General features: G+C 38.0%; 1 pseudogene; it reads right to left on the reverse strand.

Moving 5' to 3' along the window:
- Positions 1-294: 294 nt before the first annotated feature.
- On the reverse strand, positions 295-395 carry LOC144324458 (U6 spliceosomal RNA; annotated as a pseudogene).
- Between the last annotated feature and the right edge of the window lie 4,661 nt (positions 396-5,056).

The following is a 5,056-nucleotide window of genomic DNA, read 5'->3' on the forward strand; positions in this document are numbered from 1 at the left end:
CAATGAGATCCATCCTCCTTTTACGTGGTGGAACCACGTAAAGGAACCATTGCTTATTCAGGTCCTTTGTACATTTTCTAAGATTTTTTTCCTACTAGTCAGCTAATGCTTTACACTGAACTATGAGGTCCTTCTTTTAAGCATTGTAAGTATTTCTTTCTCTAATTTTTCTGTTTAGGCTTTCTGCTGTGTAGAAATGTTTTTAACGCAGTCGTGTGTATTAATGTTTTCTTTTTATGGCTCTCAATTTTAAATATTATTTAGAAGGAACTTCCACTTCTCTCTCTGTCTCTCTTTAATATGGAATGCTTCACAAATTTGTGTGTTATCCTGGTACAGGGACCATGCTAATCTTCTCTATATCTTTCCAATTTAATATATGTGCTGCCACAGAAATCATCCTTCTATCTCTTAATATTTGTTCTAAAAAATATCCCATACAGGACACCTGGGTGGCTCAGTGGTTGAGCAACTGCTTTTGGCTCAGGGTGTGATCCCGGGGTCCTAGGATCAAGTCCCATATCAGGCTCCCTGTGAGGAGCCTGCTTCTCTCCCTCTGCCTATGTTTCTGCCTCTCTCTGTGTGTCTCTCATGAATAACTAAATAAATCTTTAAAAAATAAAAAATCTCCCATGCTAATAGTCATTTTTTACATTTAACTTTCTAAGTCATTTGTAATGGCTTTGGTGGCAAGTTATAACTTTTTTTCAGTTGTCCCAACCATTTAGTAAATAATCTATCTCTTACCAACTGCTTTGAAATTATCATATATTAATTTCCTTAAACATTTGGGGCTACTTCAGGACATTTTATATCATTCCAGTAATTGATCTATTGGTTTGCCAAAGTCAAACCTTTTTAGAGAATGTGGCTTCAAGATACAGTGCCATGAATGAGAGTCTTAGTCTTGGTTCTAAAAGAGACACAAAGTTCTGATTTCATCCCTGACCTCTTAAAGACAAGAAAGAGATTGCTGCCATGGTAAACTCATGAGCTTCCTCTCATCTACAGCCCAGTGACTAGCTCCATGCTGGCCATCAGTGGCACTTGGAGGACACAAGATGAAAAGATAAAGGTGTTGCTAGAAATAGAGGGCTTTGAGGAGATCTCAGGCCATCCCCAGATCCTTTCTTTCCCAGTACAGAAGACTCTGTAAAGACTTCTGATACATATATTCATATGCTGTAGGCAAAAGTGTCTTGGGACATTCTAAATTCAGGATCACTATTTGATATCTCTTGTTTTGGATCTGGCAACAGGAATACCCTAACCTGTTTATTTCATCTCCAAAGCCTGTGCATAGTATCCTAAGCAGCGGAGTCATCACATCACCAGGCTTATGTCATTTGTATGAATACAAGAAAAAAGGTAAATATTTTGCTCCTCCTTCTCAAAATAAGAGCAGAGTAACAATCCACTCCACCACCACCCCCAGATAATTGGCTTTAAAACACCTCAAAGAGAAAGCAAGATTAAACATTTAGCTGCTACCCTGTGGGGAACTCTGGAAAAAGTCACACATTGTGCAAGATTTAATTTTCTCCCATTTCCCCCTTAAGGTCTGACTTCTATCTCACTCCCAACAAGGTGATAGAAGATAGAAGAGTAGCCTCCCCACAGTTGTGGGGCGGTAGCGCTGAGAAAAACTGAAACAAAAGCACCCAAGTTGAGCTCTTTCAAGAAAATCAGCAAATGACAAATAACACGAAAGATAACAGCCAGCAACTGACCTCCTGCAACCTGAAAAAGATCACACAGATGTCTGGCAGCTTCTCTGCCTCAGAACAGAACTCAGACACTTCACAGAGCTGAGAAACCCAGTGTAACCAGTGCTGAGCTTTTCCAGAGGTCTGTTGGGAGTTTGCTTTTCCTTCCCTCCTTTTTGGGGGAGGTTTTACTAAATTCAAAGTGTAAAGATTTTTTTCAAATTTATTAAATAGAGAGATTTTAAAGATTTTAAAAAATTTATTTGAAAGAGAGAGAGGAAGTACAAGAAAGGGAGGGGCAGAGGGAGAAGGAGAAGCAGACTCCTTGATGATCAGGGAGCTGGAGGTGGGTCTTGATTCCAGGACCAGGGGTCATGACCTGAGCCAAAGGCAGATGCTTACCCAACTGAGCCATCCAGGCCCCCCAAGGTGTAAAGCATTTTAGAACTGGTTCTGTCAACTAGAGGGATTTAAGTCAAACTCAAAGTCTATAGAGTAAATCATGTTTCTCATGTTAAAAACAAGACAACTGGTACCAAATGGAGTCACTTGTGCTAAGCCCTGTCACCAAACTGAGACTTAATTACAGCTTCAGCTTTCTCAGAAGTGGAATCTTAAACTCATCAACCAAGAATAGAATCACCTGACCAGCACTAACTAGGTCATCTGTCTGATAGACTCCTGCTATTTCCTAAAGGAAAGTAACCGTGCTTTAACCAACCTGTATCTTTCCCCAGTGTGAATTCCTCATTCCTGCTCCCTTCTGTCTGTAAAAGTCTTCCATTTTGTACAGTTCCCCAGAGTTCCTTTTTATTTGCTGGATGGGATGCTACCCAGTTCGTGAATCATTGGATAAAGCCAATAAGATCTTTAAAAATTACTCAGTTGAATTTTGTTTTTTAATGTTTGATATAAATATACATCTAGATAGATAGATGATAAATGGATGGAGTGGTGATAGGTAGATAGATACAGATAAATAGATAAAGAAATAAGGGATATACATCTAATTTTTTAGATGCATCATTGACTGGGGAGAAATATGGAAGAGTCATGAAAATAATTAGAAAAAAGGAAGAAGGAAAGAAGAAAGGGTGCAGAGGAAGTTCTATGAACTGTTGAACTGCTGTGTGTGTTAGTAAAAAATTAACAAATTGGATTTTAATCATCAGAGGTTAATTTTACTCAACAACATAGCTTTCCTTAGTACTGTTAAGTATTTTAAACCTACAAAATGTATAAACTTTAAAGATGAATAGAATAAAGGTTTATCAGTGAGCTTAAGACTCAAAATGGTGCAAATACAGTGGAAGCTCCCTTCTCATCCCTCCCCAACTGCACTCTCTCTCCCCCATCCCCTCCCCATGCTCCCACTCCCAGCTCTCTGGAAGTTGGCAGTTATACACACATATTTACCCCATAAGTACAGTTCCGTGTGTCCATATAAATGTATAGTATTCTTTTGTATGCTTTTAAGCTTTTGACATAAATGATATACTTCATGTATTCTTTTGTAACTTACTCTTTTTAGTTCAACATGAAATTGATCATTATTTTCTCTGTCTAGCTCTGGCTCATTATCCTGGCTGATTTGTAGGATTACATTATGTGACTGAACCACATTTAGGTTGTTTCCACATTTCAAGCTTTTATAAACAATGTTGAAACAGTCTTCAATACAATACTTTGAACATGAGTGTGAACATTTTTCTAGGATACAAATATAGGATTGGAATTTCTGGGTCAAATAACATAATTTTTTGATCCTCTTACTATTTTCTTGATTTACCTATATATCGACCAAAAAATGATTGCTAGGAAATGCATATAAAAAATGTTTAGCTCAATGGCTTATGGAATTCATTGTAGGGACTGTCCATCCTCATTTTCATGTGAAGAATTATGAAATTAGAAACTTTGAATTATAAAATGTATTGGAACATGACTGAAATACACTGCATTTTTTTGTAATACAAAGCAAAACATGAAATCCTGCTATTCTTTCCAATTGTCTGACATGTCTTACCTAGTCATTTCTCCAGGCCATGCTGTCATTCAACTATGAAGATAGTATTCAGTCATTTTTAAATGTGTCATGGAGCATAGCACCCGTGAGCCATCCCTGAAGAAACACCTCAGGTACTAAAACCAGCAACTAAGAGAAGAATAGAAATAGAATGGACAGAAGAAGGACATGTGGTGAGCGCTGAACCCACTTAGAAAGATCCAAAATTACAAAGCAGCAGTAATTATGGTTCAAAATGTAATCCTACAAAAATATTGTACAAGTAACACTAATGCAAAAACCTAAATGTGGAGAAACCCACAAAGGTGGTGGTAAATGGCTTAGCTCCTGTCTTATATTTACAGGATTGAACAGATAACTTCTTAAAGGTCATAAGCAATTTCTTTCCTCATTCTACAAATATTCCTTGAGCATCTACTGTGTGTCATGCCTGGTGCTAAGTACCAAGAATACAGTGACAGAAAAAAGACATTGTCCCCATTCTCCCACAGCAGAAGTATAGTAGTAGGGGAAACAAGCATTAAATGACTTATACAAAGGGGCCCCTGGGTGGCTCAGTTGGTTAAGCATCTGACTCTTGATTTCCACTCAGGTCATGATCTCAGAGTTATGAGACTGCTTAAGACTCTCTCCTGTCCTCTCCCTCTGCCCCTCCCTCTTTCTAAAAAAAAAATGACTTCTACAAATAAATAAAAGTAGAGTGATAATCTGATAAACAATATAGAATGAGAGTATGTGCATGGGGGGTACACACTAGGGGGAATGTGTATCTAGTCAAGGAAGCCCAGGAAAGCTTCTCTGTGGTTTCTCTCCTTGAGCAGAGACTTATAAGATGAGGTCACATGAGATAGGGAGACAGGGGAGGAGCAGGCACAGCAGGATAGAACCCAGCATGTTCCAACACCAGATCAAAGACTACACCAAACCAAGAGAAGCGTCAGGGATTGAGGGATTGGCAATAAGCAATAAGACAAAAAAGTCATTAAATACACAAGAGTTCAGAAAATTATTTGAAGTCACGAAAGTGTCCACTTTGTATCCATCATTGTCCAATCATATATACCAAAAATGACATGGTCTATCCACTTTCCTTAACAAATAAGTGACAAGGAAAAAAATTAAAAATATATCAACTAAATGCAACATATGGATTTTCTTTGGATCTTGGTTCAGGAAATCTAATTGTACGATGACACTTATGGGACTATCGGGGAATTTTGGACTGTGACTGGACATTAGAAGACAGGAATTCATTGTTTTTCTATCTGATAATGGCACTGGGATTGCACCAAAAATAAATGAGTCCTCATGTGTTAGACATTCT

Source organism: Canis aureus, chromosome 11 (assembly GCF_053574225.1).
Source record: "Canis aureus isolate CA01 chromosome 11, VMU_Caureus_v.1.0, whole genome shotgun sequence".
Classification (NCBI taxonomy): Eukaryota; Metazoa; Chordata; class Mammalia; order Carnivora; family Canidae; genus Canis; species Canis aureus.